Source organism: Macaca thibetana, chromosome 11 (genome assembly GCF_024542745.1).
Source record: "Macaca thibetana thibetana isolate TM-01 chromosome 11, ASM2454274v1, whole genome shotgun sequence".
NCBI lineage: Eukaryota > Metazoa > Chordata > Mammalia > Primates > Cercopithecidae > Macaca > Macaca thibetana.
The window spans coordinates 63,562,826-63,579,700 of NC_065588.1; the positions used below are offsets into that span (position 1 = coordinate 63,562,826).

Genomic DNA, 16,875 nt, shown 5'->3' on the forward strand with positions numbered 1-16,875 from the left:
CCAATCAGCAGAACCTTCCAGCTGATTTACAAGCAAAAATCAATCCCTATAAATAAATAAAAATAAAAATAAATGTTCCAGAGAAAAAAGACTTCACCGCTGAGAAATGCTAGGGCAAGCAAAGTTAAGTAGGCTTTCTTTAGCATTTGACTTTCTAGGCTTTAATGCACCCTTCTGCAATGTGAAACATTAAGGAGAGGATATTGAGTACAGCATTTCAGAAATGTATTTGATCCAGCCAGGCACGGTGGCTCACGCCTGTAATCCCAGCACTTTGGGAGGCTGAGGTGGGCTGATTACCTGAGGTCGGGAGTTCGAGACCAGCCTGACTAACATGGAGAAACCACGTCTCTACTAAAAATACAAAATTAGCTGGGTGTGGTGGCACATGCCTGTAATCTCAGCTACTCAGGGGGCTGAGGCAGGAGAATCGCTTGAACCTGGGAGGCAGAGGTTGCAGTGAGCTGACATCGTGCCATTACACTCTAGCCTTGGCAACAACAGCGAAACTCTGTCTCAAAAAAGAAAAAAAAAAGAGAAATAAATTTATTTGATCCTAGAACGTTTTCACCAAGCATGATGTTTTTGGGAACACCATTAGTAAACACTATACACTTCTATTTATGGAATTAGAGTTAGATCTCAGAGTCATGAGATTGTATAAACAAATTCACGTTCACAATACTAGGCAGGAGGTAAATACTGTACTGTCTTTCAGAAGAAGGATTAAACTGAAGGAGTAGTGAATAGAAAGACCTTTATCTAAGTCCGATATAAACTTTGCCAACTTTGTCATCTGGGAACAGATACTCAGCTCCTTAGCATTCTTGAAGCCTCTGTCTAGGAACTGAATCATTCATTTCCATAATTTTAGAGCTAGAAGAGATCAAGAGGTCATCTGGCCCAATTCCCCTTTTCAACGTATGAGGAAATCAAACCAGGGAGATTAGGTACCTTTCCCAGAGCAGGGCTAAGACTTGCTAACATCATCCATTGCTCTTTTCACTATATTAAAATTTCTTCTCTTTCCTGGAAAAAGTTTAATATTCCAGCTGCCTCTAATGCCTGTTTGAGCAAATAGTTAGGGGGGCAAAAGTCCAATGTCCTACTCAGAGCCATTTTGGAATAATCCTCTTAAATTCAACTGGATATCTGCTTCCTTTGAAATTCTGATTAGTCGAGGGTGTTTGATTTTGATAACCCACCAGGGAGGAAATTATGCTCTGAGGTCCAGCAGCTGCCAGAAGCAAGCTGTCAGCTTAATACCAGCTCTCTTTCTCTCCATTTTATCAGCAAAACAGCTGTGAACAAAGGCATGGAGGGTAGAACTGGGCGAGGAAACACAACACCACCGAAAGCTGGCATGAGCTCTGTTGCTGGGAGGGTCATGAAATTTTATGATGTTCCTTAATTAGAGTCAAATATAAACATCAAATAAAACCAAATACCCGTGATGTGTGACAATAGGTCATAGATATGGGTTATCAAAGACAAAGCGTTCCTTTGTACCCTTAAAACATCGTTGTTCACTACTCATTTTATACCTATTATGCCATTGAAATGTGATCTGAAAGGGTCTGGTTGAGTTCATAAAATGGAATAATTATTCTCTCATCTCTCTCTCATTGCTCACCCTTATCCTCACATATAAGCCACAGGTAACTCAGTAAATGCTGAGAATGGCATTGGGGCGATACAGTATTCAAATTGACAACAAGGCTCACTACTTATACGCTTTCCACTTATTTATGAGTCACACTGTTTAAGCACCAACTATGTCCCAGGTACTGTGCTGGACTAGAAGGATTTGACATTGAGCAGCAACAAGCCTGGTTGGTCCTTGCTGTCAGGAAGCTAGGAGTCTTGTGTGGGAGACAGACAGTAAGAAAAAAGTTCACAAAAAATACATAAAATTACCAACTGTGATAGATGCTTTGAAAAGAAGGTACATGGTGCTGTGACTGTATAACATGACAATGTGACCTAGACCAGTGCATCTCTAACTCTGTGTGCTGAAGGACCACTTTTCCCTTCAATCTGCCTGGACTGATACTAGCATACAAATTGTGCTACATGTGACTGACCATGTGAGTTTGACAACACCTGAACTGCTCTTTGCCCTGTTCAACAAGGCAAGTCTACTGAACATGTGCTTGGATGTCATGGTAATATTAAAACACTGTAGAACTTTCTAAATGCTTATTTCTCAATTTTAACATTTATCACATTGGAAACAATTTGTAGATTGGCACCGAAGTATGGACTGCACTTCGAGCAGCTCCAACCTAGACTGTCGAATCAAGAAGGTCGTCCTGGAGGAAATGATTTTTGCCTAGTGTTCTGTGATGAATCTATGATCACTATGACCATCATAGATCACCATGATCTATATTAAAGAGCAAATAGGCAAAATCGAGATGGGAAGGAGAATTCCAGGCAAAGAGAATCCAGGAGAAGAGGAGTGTGGCTGGAACATGCAGGTGAGTGGAAGATTAGTCAAGATGAGTTTGAAGGGAAATGCCAGGCCAGGCCTATGTTATCTTTGTGTTTTCTCCATGAAAAAGGACAGGTTTTGGAAGGTTTTAAACAGTGTGATTTTATCAGATTCGAGGTGCTAAGATCACTTTGCTGCAATATGGACAATACACTAGAAGGTGTGTCAGTCTGTTTAGGCAGTTATAACAAAATACCACAGACTGTGTGGCTTATAGACAACAGACATTTATTTCTTACAGTTCTGGAGGCTGTGAAGTCCAAGATCAAGGCACTGGCAAATTCAGTGTCCGATGAGGTCTGGCTTTATGGTTCACAGATGTGGCCTTCTCGCTGCAACCTCAGGGCTCTCTTTGGGGCCTCTTTTATAAGGGCACTAATCCCAATCATGAGGGTGCCACTCTCATGACCTCGTCACCTCCCAAAGGCCCCACCTCCTAATACTATCACCTTAAGGGTTAGAATTTCAACATATGAATTTTTGTGGGACACAAATATTCAGACCATAGCAGGAGAATAAAAGTGAAAGTAGGGAAACCAGCAAGTAGACTATTGCAGTAGTCCAGGTAACTTGAGCCAAAGGGGCAGTGGATGTGTAAGAAGTGGGAGATTGAGGCTGGGTGCAGTGGCTCATGCTGTAATCCCAGCACTTTGGGAGGCGAAGGCGGGTGGGTTGCTTGAGCCCAGGAGTTAGAGACCAGCCTGGGCAACATGGAGAAACCCTGTGTCTACAACAAATACAAAAATTAGCCAGGCGTGGTGGTGCCTCCCTGTGGTCCCAGATAGTTGGGAGGCTGGGGTGGGAGGATTGCTGGAGCCCAGGAAGTCAAGGCTGCAATGGGCCGAGGTCGCAGCACGGGAAGTGGGAGATTGAGACTGAGGATGTAGGGTAAGATTTCTGGTGGAGTGGATACAGGGTTGAAGAAGTGGGAAAGACCAAAGAGGACTCTTCTGGTAGCTAATCATCCCAATATTCCACTCTAATGCAGACAAGGAATATTGCTTCCTTTCTGTTCAGGACCAAAGGAGTCCCTTTATTCCTAAGGAAGTTTCCTGGCAGGGAATGGAATTCCATTTCCCAAGTCCTTCAGAGGCTCTGCCAATACTTGTAGATGTGCTTCACAACTGCCATTCTTTCTCCAATTAACGTTCCATTTATGGAACTAAGTGACTTCCCCTTTGAATATACATTCTTCTCTATAGTGTTTCCTCAGTTTTTTTCTTTGAAACCTTATTCTAGAAAATATTAATAGGCACTCAATGAAAAAGGAGTCTCATCAAAGAACATATTCAGGAAATACTGAGCTAAACAAGAGTCACACTGGTTTTTCTTTCAGTGCATGACTTTTCAGAGCACTTAATATGTGAATGTGCGTCTTCAGTTTCCAAGGGGGGAGAAACAAAATACAGTGTTTTCAAAACTTACTTAATTATGGGTTCCTTTTTGCCAAGATCATCTACCAGGCTAGAGTTCTATGAAACCTTCTTTGGGAAAGGATGGTGCCTGGTGACTAGAGCAGTCCCTTGTTCAGCACTGGAAGCTTGGTTCTGCTTCACATATTGGGTTCACTGGTTTATGACAGGACAATCTAGTTCCATTCCCTAAGGCACTTTTACTGAAAGGCTGAGTCAGTTTTTTGCAATCAGCAACGACACTCCCTTCTAGCTCTGTGCTGAGAATCGCTGTTCTAGCTCTAAGTGTTGGCCTGGGGGCAGCATCCTGTGTCTGTCTGGGGGCAATGTGCCACACTCAGGCAATACATGGGAAAGGAGGACCTGGAGTACTGCCTCGATGGACTTGAGTGACGTTGGTGTAACAGCCGTCCATTTTCCGTTTTCGCTGACTGGGAAACAGCAGCAGTTATAAATGACAGCTATGTCTGCAGAGGCTGACCTTCTCTTCATCCTCCCTTCTCTCTGGCTTTTGAGGGTAACCAGGGGAGCAGCAAAGACCAGCGTTTTCTTTACTGGTAAATGGGTGTCATTCATCAGCAGGTGTTACAGGTCCGTGCCTCTCGGACTTGAAGGTGCACGGGAATTCCCTGGGGATCATGGTAAATGCAGATTTCTGGGCCTTACTTCTAGAAATCCTTATTTGGCAGATCTGGAATGAGACATTGTCATCTGTAGTTATTTTTATCTTTATGCCTTTACTCCTATATACTTGAGTTCATTTCCCAAAAATAAGAACTATTTTCTTACATAATCACAGTACAATGATCAAAATTGGTAAATGAACCTTGTTATGACAGTGTTATCTAAATCTACAGATCTTACTCTAATCTCTCTAATTGTCCCAATCATTTACTTTCTAGCAAACCCTCCCTGAAAAAAAAAGCTCTGACTCAGGCCAAAGGGACCAGATGTTCCATGTTATTAAATTAGCCCAGGTCTAAGACAATAGGAAGCAATGGAATATGGTGGAAACGGTAGCTAACTTGGGTGAATCCCCTGCCTAAAGACATTTACTCTGAAATTTCTTAAACACAATACCAGCCTATGTTGTGGTCTCGCATGCACCCCACCTTCAGCTTCTCTGTGCCTGGCCCATACCTGCTACTATATCTTTGCAGTTTTTTGTTGTTGTTGTTGAGACGGAGTCTTGCTCTGTTCCTAGGCTGGAGTGCAGTGGCCGGATCTCAGTTCACTGCAAGCTCCGCCTGCCGGGTTTACGCCATTCTCCTGCCTCAGCCTCCCGAGTAGCTGGGACTACAGGCGCCCGCCACCTCGCCCGGCTAGTTTTTTATATTTTTTAGTAGAGACGGGGTTTCACCAGTTTAGCCAGGATGGTCTCGATCTCCTGACCTCGTGATCCGCCCGCCTTGGCCTCCCAAAGTGCTGGGATTACAGGCTTGAGCCACCGCGCCCGGCCTATATCTTTGCAGTTTGAGGCTTCCTGAGCTACGTGATTTCCCTGTCCACAACTCTCTCACTCCCCTAACAGAATACCCCCCTGTGCCAGGCATCACAACCATTATGCCTACGGGTCAGTTATTATGCCCATGAGGCAATCTTTGATCCATTCAGACAAATGGATAAATGCTAGTTAGAAATGCCAGGTGGGCTTGTGAGTTTTTAAGCTTGTTAAACACAGGATGCTGCAATGCGGTTGAAGTGGTTGGTGTCAAGAAACACTCCGTTAAAACTAAGGAGGTGGTTCTGGTAGCTGGTGGGAATCAGGTGTCATCCCAGTCATTCCATGTTTCTGAGGAAAACAGCAGCCAATAGCAACACAATAAAGTTTTGATTAGATGCAACTAGAAGAAATTGCCTTCCTTCAGAAAGGCATTCTCTTCCCTCGTGTTTTGAGGAAGTTGGCTATGCAGAAGACAAAAGCCTGACTTTTCTGCTTACTGGAACGTGGACCATTAAAGCCACGTTGCTAGCACTGCCATTGATTTGGTGATTTAACTCCGAGAGTAACCTTATTTTTAATTTCTTGGAGGGCGTCTCCCCCGTGGCTTCCAAGTAACAGCTAAGGTTCCCAATTCATCAAAATAACTTCCTTGTCACCTTTGCTCCCTTTCCCTGATATCGTCTTAACACCAGGCAATGGTTCTGGAAAACAAAAGACATCTTTGGTATTAATTATGCGTGTGGCAGTGGAGGGTGGCTTCTAGAATGTATGCACATTTAGGAAAATGGTTTGATTATTTAAAACTGTGTTCCTTCTATGTAATGATTCCCAGGCATCGAATCAATGCCAGGGCACTAATTGTATTAGAACTTTATTGAAGAAACATCTAGTGGGGCTGAGGCAGAAAATTGTCACTGAATTCTGCATCACTGGGGCTGGAGGATTGAGTGCCAATAGGGACCTCTAGTGTTCTGCAAAGGTTCAGACTTGATAATGCGAAGATTGTTTAGATGACTTTTCCTATTTCCCATGTGTCAAACGGGAGTATGCTTTTATTCAAAACTTGCCATTCTCTCTATGAAGTAAAGAGGCATAGCCTATTCATAGTTTCTGTCTAGGTATTTTTAAGTCGATGAATTTAAATAAAGACAATGTTTTCCGTGGAGCACCAGGATATACTGTTTCCATAGGCCTATAATACCAGATCTTATTTACTGTGCTTTCTGCAGATTGGCACCAGACTCAGCACTGCACGTGAGTTGCTTCTCTTTTTTTTTTTTGAAATGGAGTTTCGCTCTTGTTGCCCAGGCTGGCGTGTAATGGCGCAATGTTGGCTGACTGCGATCTCTGCCTCCAGGGTTCAAGTGATTCTCTTGCCTCAACCTCCCTAATAGCTGGCATTACAGGTGAATGCCACCACGCCCAACTAATTTTTGTATTTTCAGTAGAGACAAGATTTCGCCACGTTGGCCAGGCTAGTCTTGAACTCCTGACCTCAGGTGATCCACCCGACTCAGCCTTCCAGAGTGCTGGGATTACAGGCGGGAGCCACCGTGCCCGTCCAGGTTGCCTCTTTTAACCATTATTAATTGTACTATTATTTTTCATTTTTCCAGTGAAGACACTGAGACAAATGAAGGTGAAGTTACCAAGTGTAGGTAATTCTTCAGTGGTAGGGCCGGTCCTTGGTCTCATATCTCCCTTAATTCCAAAGCCTGTTTTCTGACCTGGCAAACTTTTAGCATAAATCTGAAGGGTAGACTAAAAGGTCACCCTTCTCCCTTCCCTGCTTCTCTCCCTTTTTTTTCTCCTTCTCTTTCTTCTTTCCTCCCTCCTTTTCCTACTAGTTTGCTCCTAAAGGGAAACTTTTTCTTCCTTCCCGTTTTTTCTTTATTCTCCCAAACTAGCAAATTTATCCATTTTCCATCAGAAGCTTGGTGACATTTGCAGAGGGAGAGGATTCTTTTTTTTTTTTGCCAGGGTTACACTCAGAATGGCATTTTGACAACTGCCAGGAATTGGCATGTTTTGTCTTGACATTGCTAAATAATCTCCCACATGAAATCAAAGCAGATATTTCATATGTCACTGCTGGGTAATGGCTTTTCTTGGGTTGTATCCAATCCAGGGAATTGGCATTGTTTTATTTCCCTGATGAAAACTGTTATTTGGCCCTTTCTAGCTCTTAAATTATTCTATCTTATAATTTCTATCTGAGCTGAAGAGGTAAATCTGTTTTAAAGAGCAGGTACTTTTTGCTAAAACAGAGGCATTGAGGTGAAGTGAATCATTCATTAGAAGTTGAACATTTGGAAGTCTTTAAACTTAATACAGTGCCTGGAATCTCACGGCTTCCTCAATCGTGAATTTTTTTTTTTTTTTTTTTTTTTTGCTTTGTTTTGTTTCAGTTTTGAATGAAACCTAGGAGGAAGCTTTTTAGGCCTTTTGTTCAAAAACATATGATTAGGGCCGGGCGCAGTGGCTCACACCTGTAATCCTAGCACTTTGGGAGGCCAAAGGGGGTGGATCACAAGGTCAAGAGCTTGAGACCAGCCTGGCCAACATGATGAAATCCCGTCTCTACTAAAAACACAAAAATTAGCTGGGCGTGGTGATGTGTGCCTGTAATACCACTTACTCGGGAGGCTGAGGCAGGAGAATCACTTGAACCTGGGAGGCGGAGATTGCAGTGAGCTGAGATCATGCCACTGCACTCAGCCTGGGCAACAGAGCAAGACTCCGTCCAAATGAAACAAAACAAAACAAAACAAACGAACAACAACAACAAACATACGATTAGGCCATATATGTGCAGGTTGTGATTTGGGTGGTTGAGGGGACACTCCACACAGATCTTGATCTGACGGCATAAGCAACTCTTCTGTCTGCCTAGCATCTTTCTGTTGGAAATCCCAGCCTCTCGTGTCTGTGGAGTGGTCACACACATGGCCATTTTCCCAGACAACTGAGCATTTGAGCCAGATTGGACAATCATGCCTCATCCTCCCCAGTATAGTGATGTGTCCTGTAGTGGGCATCTAATCCAAGCAGAGGCACTCAGTGTCATTTCAGAGTCATTGATACGGGGCTGCACTGAGAGAGTCATTCTGAAGATTGCAGAATCAAAGAACCATTTAAACATGAAGCTGCAGAGATAATTTGCGCTGCCCAGTGTAGAAACTTTGTTTAGGGAGGAGGGAAGCAGAGCCTGAAGACGAAGGTAGAGCAAGTGCATCTTAAGGACATCATCTGATGTCCTGGATCCAGCCATACCTGAAGTAGAAACCAACTTTTCAACTTTTCAGTTGTAAGAGCCAGTACATTCCCCTTTGTGTTAAATTAGTTTGAGTTGAGTTTTCGTCACTTGAAATTGGAAGTGTCCTGACGAATACAACAACATATGTAGAAATTTCTGGTTGAACAAACAGGAAGTGAAGAAATAGGATTCATTCACCCTTGATATTGATCTTCTTCCAGGGAGGATCTCATGAAGGCCAGTAAATTGTCTCCTGGTATCAACTGTGCATGAATCAAGAGTTCTTTTTGTTCCTGCTTTTCCGCCAATGTGAAATCCATATGAAGTAACTGAAAGTTGCCTAGTCAGTCTTTTGATTCTTCTCCATCACCTGCTGCAGGTCACTTCCATATAACTAAGGACGGAGTCGTTCCGATCACAACTTTTAATAAGAGTTAGCACTTTGGGAGGCTGAGGTGGGCTGAGATTGGGTAATCTGAGGTAATCTGATTGGGATTGGGAGTTCAAGCCCAGCCTGGGCAACATGGTGAGACCCTGTCTCTGCAAAAAATAGAAAAACTAGCTGGGTGTGGTGGCGCATTCCTGTAAACTCAGCTACTTGGGAGGCTGAGATGGGAGGGTGGCTTGAGCATGGAAGGTCGAGGCTGCAATGAGGTGTAATTGTGCCATTGCGCTTCAGCCTGGGTGACAGAGTGAGACCCTGTCTCAATAAATAAATAAATACATACATACATACATAAACAAACAAACAAATTTTAGTGATATTGAGTTCTTTGAAATTGAATTGCACTGCACTGGTTCCCATACTATTTACCACCAAGAACAAGAACAACTTTTATTTTTTTCTATGTGAAAGATTTTCTTTACAAAAGCATCACAGTTGCTAAATAATAAAGACTTTATTTATATTTGTATGTAATATAATATTTATGTATTATTTGTTTCTGCCATAGGAAGTAAATAAACACATATATAGGAACTGCTTAACATTTGCTAAAAACAGCTTTCTACACAGAACTGATATAATCCCTGCTATGAACAGCAATCTTTAGAATAATGTTATAGTTTCTGTTAGGATTTTTGCAATATTGTATATATTGTAAATATAAATATATTGTAAATATTGCACATGAAATATATATGTATATATACAACTCTCTCTTTGGAGACCCTAACCTGGGCACATCTGACCGATTAAACACTGCTATTATGTTAATTACTAAGAAGATAAAATGACATAGACCCTGTTGTAATGGAATTTATAATTCAGTTTATAGGGGAAAAAATAACCCTTTTTCCTCTACCCTTTTAGGTTCACTGGAGCACTGCAAATTAGACTGACAAAAGACAGATTATCGGGAGAAAAAAATACAAAGAAGCTAATAGGCTGAAGAGTTTATATACCATTTTAAACAAAGAATGATAAACTGTGGAGACTTCACAGGAAAAAAAAAAGGGGTGTGAGGCTTTCCAGAGCAGTCCACTACGGGAAGGTAAGTATATGGGGAGCTTCATGGAAGCCAGGGGCTGTCTTGGCAAGGTGTGTGTGTTCAGGTCCATCTCAGCGGTAACTTTCTGTCTTCTTCATGGCCTTAACAATTCCCTTGGAGAGGCAATTTATGGCAGTCCTCATTTCCCGGGAATTTCTGATTTTAGTCAGATTTTTTAAGAAAGAGAAGCTCTTGGAAGACTTCTTTCTGCATCTGTCGGATCTCAAAATAGTCCCATGCCAAAGTGGCATATTTTGGGGTGGCATATTTACCAATCCCCTTCAGGTTTCATTCATCCCTTCACCAAAAATTTACCCACTGCTTATCAGCCAAAATTCATTGAGATACAAAGTTGACTGACACGTGGCTTCTGCTCTCAAGGAACTTACAACTTGATCCACAAGGCACTTGCATTTCTGAAAGTAATGCAACTCTCAGGCTGTTATAACTAAATGCTGTAATAAGGTAGTATGTATCTTATGCATTAGAATAATTAGGTTTCCATGGGAACACTGCTATAGCCCCTGGTCAGCCTGCTGTGCTCAGTTACTCCTGGCTCTTGTGACAATAGAGGTAAAGGTGACACAGTATATCCACAGAGTGATCACCATTACTCAGCAGCAACAGGACTAGCATGTGTTATGGACCTGTGGGGAAGGAACTGAGATATGGCAAGAACCAGAATGTTACATACAGGAGGCATGGTTTGTCACAGGCTGTTTTTTAAATGATACAAATTAGTTATGCTGGATTTTCAGGGTGATATGGTTGGCGTTAGATGAGGCTGGGTAGGGCTCCACTCGGAACTTGTTACTGGAAAGGGGTCCTGATCCAGACCCCAAGAGAGAGTTCTTGGATCTTGCGCAAGAAAGAAGTCAGGGTGAGTCCATAGAGTAAAATGAAAGCAAGTTTATTAGGAAAGTAAAGGAATGAAAGAATGGCTACTCCACAGGCAGAGCAGCCAGGCTGGTTGCCCATTTTTAAGGTTATTTCTTGATCATATGCTAAATAAAGGTTGGAGTATTCATGCCTCCTCCTTTTACCCACATAGGGTAACTTTCGGTCATTGCCATGGCATTTGTAAGGTGTCATGGCGCTGGTGGGAGTGTAGCAGTGAGGTTGACCAGAGATCACTCTCCTCTCTTGGTTTTGGTGGGTTTTAACTGGCTTCTTTACTGCAATCTGTTTTATCAACAAGGTTTTTATACCTGTATCTTGTGCCAACCTCCTGTCTCATTCTGTGACTTAGAATGCCTTAACCTCTTGGGAATGCTGCCCATCAGGTCTCAGCCTCATTTTACCCAGCCCCTATTCAAGATGGAGTTGCTCTGGTTCGAACACCTCTGACACTCACCATAACCTTGTGGAACTTGTTAAAATAACTTAATAAGAGGTCATTAGGCTGGGATGATTCTATCGCCCTGCATTCCTATGTAAAGAAATTGAAACTTCAGCTCAGCCCATCACAAGCCAACTGAGCATTATATTACCAGGGACTTTCTGCTGAGATAATCCAAATAAGGCAATATCTGATCTGAACCAATTAAATATTTTCTTTGCCTCACTTTTGCATTCAGCCTATAATAGCTTTTCTCTTGCACTTCTTTGGCAGGGCCCTGACCACTTCTGGTTTGGAGCTGCCCTGTGTGTGAATTGCTGTCTTCTCAAATAAACTCTTAATATTTTAATATGCCTGTTTGTTTTTTAACAGATCTCACTCTGGACGATTAAACACCAATACCACCAACCTGAGTAGGCCTTCCAGGAAATACCGGGGACACTAAGAAGCCACACCCACTGAACCATTCTATGGTCACTCAGCATTTGAAGCAAATTGGAAAGGTGAAAAAGCTCGATAAGTGGGTGCTTCATGAGCTGACCGAAAGTAAAAAAAAAATTGTCATTTTGAAGTGTCATCTTCTCTTACTCTATGCAACAACAATGAACCACTTCTTGATTGGATTGTGATGTGCGAGGAAAAGTGGATTTTATGTAACAACTGGTGATGACCAGCTCAGTGGTTGGACCAAGAAGAAGCTCCAAAGCACTTTCCAAAGCCAAACTTGCATCAAAAAAGGTCATGGTCACTGCTTGGTGGTCTGCTGCCAGTCTGATCCACTACAGCTTTCCGAATCCCTGGGAAACCATTACGGCTGAGAAGTATGCTCAGCAAACCAATGAGATGCACGGAAAACTGCAGTGCCTGCAGCCGGCATTGGTCACCAGGAAGGGCCCAATTCTTCTCCACTGCAATGTCCGACTGCACATCACAACCAACGCTTCCGAAGTTGAACAAATTGGGCTACGAAGTCTTGCCTCATCTCCCATATTCACCTGACCTCTTGCCAGCCGACTACCACTTCTTCAAGCATCTCAACAACTTTTTGCAGGGAAAATGCTTCCACAACCAGCAGGATGCAGAAAATGCTTTCCAAAAGTTTGTTGAATCCCGAAGCATGGATTTTTATGCTACAGGAGTAAACTTATTTCTCATTGGCAAAAATGTATTGATTGTAAAGTTTTCTTTTTTGATTAAAGATGTGTTTGAGCCTAGTTATAATGATTTAAAGTTCACGGTCCAAAACCGCAAGTATTTTTTGCACCAGCGAGATGTGTGTATGAGAGGCTTATTTCACCCAGCCTCTTTTCCAGTCATCTGTAGAATTATTTCAAGCACAGGAGGGACCCTACTTCATATTGGGGAGGATTAAGGAAGACTTCCTGGAGGATTGTCTCAGAGCTTGCTGCAGGTGCATATTGAAAAGCAATTCATTACAATTTTCTATAAGAGACTGTGGCTGAACAATCTGATACACAGGTATGGTCAGAACTTTGTGTAACAATTTCTCTGTCACGTGTGTAGAAATCTTAAGGAAAGGAATACTCTCTCTCAGCAAGCTGAGTCCTGTAGCCAGGTACCTTGGGTAGTGTTTCCTGAATCTTTAAAACCCACTGACTTCAAATGGCATGACTTCCAGACTACAGAGGTGGGTATAAAGAGCAACTAAGCCCCCCACACCCTTAAAATCACATCTTGTCAAAATCATGAAGACTTTCAGAACTTGTGGATTCATTCCTCTTTCCATTGCCACTGCAAAATCTCATAGGAAATTTTTCTCTGTATGTAAAGAAGGAAATCATGCTCTTGCAGCTGCATCCTGAGTAATCACTTTTGAGATAAAACTATTTTTTTAGCCATAAAGACTATATTTGAATTTCACCAGCTGCTTTCTTAATGATTACTGGTCTATTTTGATAATGGCACCAGCTTCAAGAAAGGTGGTGATGCTACCTAACCTTTCTTCTTTCTTTGATAAGAAAGAGTTTTGCATCAGGGGAGATTACACTTATTTAATGTAATCCAGATGTCTCCTTTCTCAGTGTTCTCCAATTCTGCCAGCCTCATTGATGACTCCAACTATTACTATTCAAATACAAATGGCTTGCATATGTAAAGGGAAACTCAGAATACTTCGCTATTAATTTTTTCTTTTCTTTTCCTTTTTTCCTTCCTTCCTTCCCTCCTTTCCTCTTTCCCTCTCTCTCTCTCTTTCTCTCTTTCTTTCTTTCTTTCTTTCTTTCTGACGGACTCTAGCTCTGCCGCCCAGGCTGGAGTGCAGTGGGACGATCTCAACTCACTTGCAATCTTCGCCTCCCAGGTTCAAGCTATTCTCCTGCCTCAGCCTCAGAGTAGCTGGGACTACAGGCATGGGCCACCATGCTCAGCTAATTTTTGTATTTTTAGCAGAGATGGGGTTTCACCATGTTGGCCAGGATGATCTCCATCTCTTGACCTCATGATCCACCCCCCTCGGCCTCCCAGAAGCTATTCATTTCCTATGAAAGTTCTCAGGGGCAGGGTGGGGTGGGATGTGGTAACTTTCTCCTAGGTTCTCTGATTTTGGTGAATTCTTAATCTCACTTCTCGGTCTCAGGTGGTTTTCTTTTCTCAAAACTGAAACACAGCTGCTTCTTTTCCTTTATCTTCCCTAAGTGCCTTTACAGAAAGCATTTGTGTGTAGTTAAATTTTACAAACGGTTTTTGAAAACAGAGATTGCATTGCTGGAGAGCATAGCAAATTCTTTAAAACTAAATATGGGATATCACCATTGATTTCTAAATGCAGATAGCCCCAGCCCTTTTCATCAGCGAGAATTTCTCTTGAGCTCTCTTCTCCTGGGCCTCCCCATTCCATTTTCCTGAACTCTGGTCCTCCTGCCTTCTCTCTTTACCTCCCTATTTCCTCTACCAGCTTATGTCCCCACCATCTCAGTCTGCCCTTAGAAACTTATTTTTTTCTTCTTGCATCATTATGCAGAGAAACAAAGTTACTACTGGTTTCCTGGTTTTCCTTCTGAACAATATTTCAGAACCTATTTTATTTTATTTCTTTACAGCCAAATGGCTCTTCAAAGCATTTTGCTAAGGAAAAAACACTTTCCTCTTAAGAAAAATTTCATCAACAACTTTTACACTTGATCTTAGCCAAAAGGCTGAGAAGCAATCATCAACAGCCTTTAAAATGAGAATTTGTCATCTCCTTGGTACATTAAAGTCTATATCATATCCAGATTTTAGTAACTAATCAGCATTACTTTTATAGTATTGCAAAAATAAGGCTATATTTTGAAAATCACTAAGTAAGGAAACATAAGACTCAATATGGTCAGATTTTAAGTTCATGTTCTTTCCATCTTTTTTGGTAATTTCTGCATATTGCTTCTTGAGGAAGAGATCCCTTCCCACAAGCAGCCTCATTGTATTTTTCTTTAAAAGTTTTTTTTTTTTTTTTGGTAGGCATTTATTTCCAGGAAACTGTGGGTTAGCTTGAGACGGATATTAAAATTAAAGTTATAAACCTGAGGTTGCCTCTGACATGTGCAAAAAAGTAGGGAGTTTGGGAAGAGGTGAAATGATCACTTACTTGCTACCATCTTTGCTACAGCCAGAAATTAACACTTGGAAGCAAAATCTAGGAACACCATCTGAGACAAAGTTGTTTCTGGCCTGGAATCATAAATATTCATTATTGGTGCCCTGTCCCATCTCAAGACTGCAAATCTATTCCTTCAAATCTTACTCGGAAATGAGAGTTGATAAATCTCTGTGGTTTTAATGATGACAGCAATTCCATAAATTATTTAAAAGTGGCTTGCATTTTCTACCAGGTCATTTAATCCTCACTCACATCACGTCTCTAAGAGAATGTCCTTCTCTTGTTTGAAAAGTTTGCTAAGAAGTTCCCAGTCAGGTCAATTTTGATACAAAGACTTATCATCACAGAAGCCTCTTGCTGGGTTCACTTCCAGCCTTCTGAAATGGGTATGATCTGAACATGCTTTAGGGGGTTGAAGAACAAGGCATGTCAGCTCCATTCCTGTGCACCAACCCGCTTGTCTGCCTCAGGGTCACCATGTGACTTTGTGTAGTGACATCATCAGACAAAAGCGATGCTTCCAGGTTATGCCTGGGCCTGGACAAGGCCACTAGGGGACTGCCCTAGCCTGACTCTTTGGTCCTAAGGTATCAATCTGTTTAGCATTACATTTCTTATCCAGTTGTTTCCTGGTTTTACCACCTACAGATGTAAAACAGGTGTGTAAAATATGGTCCCATCTTAATGTCTGAGACCCCTTCCTCTGCATCAAAGGAACTCAGCACCCCTGAAAGTGTCTCTGGTCATCTCTGCAAGTTTCCCACGAGGGTTTTATAAGCGCCCACAGAGCAGTTGGTCATTTTGTGGCCTCTCATACTCTTCTGTTTCTTATTTTAATTCCCACATTTCTCATCATCTTTGTGTGTCAGCTGTTTTGTAGTAATACATATACAGTGATAAACATTTGCAGAGTAACTACTATGTGCTGGGTATTATTCCATAGGTCATATATATATTATTTAATGTTTATAGCCATCCTATGAGGTAGGAGCTGTTACTACTCTCATTTTACAGATAAGGAAACCAAAGTCCAGAGAGGGGCCAACAAGGAAGTGGTAGACCCTCTTGCCTTTAACCATTTTGCTATTTGCATGTTACAGTCATGTTGTAGTGTTGACTTAATCTAGAGAGTGAGAACACAGGCCTTGACAGGAGTCACACCCAGGGTCAAACTCCAGCTCAGCCACTTACTCATCAGGTAGCTTTGGCAAGCTGCTTAGCTTTTTTGACCCTCAGTATCCTTATCTGGAAATGGAGAAAATATTAGTAGTTTCCTCATCAAATTATTTTGGGGATTAAATAGAATAATGCACGTAACAACGTGAAGTGGAGTCCCTGGAGTGTTATAAGCATGCCCATAAATGTTAGCTCTGAATATGAGAGCAGTAATAATCCTCCCTGTAAATCTTTTTACAGATTAGCAAACTGAGGCTTGGAGAAGTGAAAAACTTGCCTAAGATTCAACAACATTAAAGGAACAGAGGCTGGGCTTGCAACTCAGCTCTGGGACTCCAAAGTCTGCCCTTTCCAACTACATTGTCTCGCTGACCACGAGCTCAGTTGATGCTGAAGACCTGTGGTAGGTGCTATTTGGGATATGGCTTTGATCAAGAGATGCCCTGATCTTGTACACCATTACTTGTAATAAGGGCCATGTGTGAAAAGTTCCACCCGAGTGGACTAAATGACAGGCTGCTGGAGGGCTGAGCAGAGAGGAATCACGTGACTGTGAACGCAGATCATTTCTGGGTAGTCTCAAACCTTTGGCTGAGTGCCTAAATCTTCATTTCACCTCTTGCTGTGAAACTCTTGTTTTTCTTTAAACCCAAGAGTCCAACTCCA

General features: G+C 42.0%; 1 long non-coding RNA gene across 1 annotated transcript; it reads left to right on the plus strand.

Annotated features, from left to right (window-relative positions):
- Window positions 1–2,271: 2,271 nt before the first annotated feature.
- On the plus strand, window positions 2,272–12,901 carry LOC126930993 (uncharacterized). Its single transcript, XR_007717758.1, has 3 exons — window positions 2,272–2,480; window positions 9,919–10,099; window positions 11,808–12,901. It is a non-coding gene; the product is annotated as an uncharacterized LOC126930993 (long non-coding RNA).
- The last annotated feature ends 3,974 nt before the right edge of the window (window positions 12,902–16,875 follow it).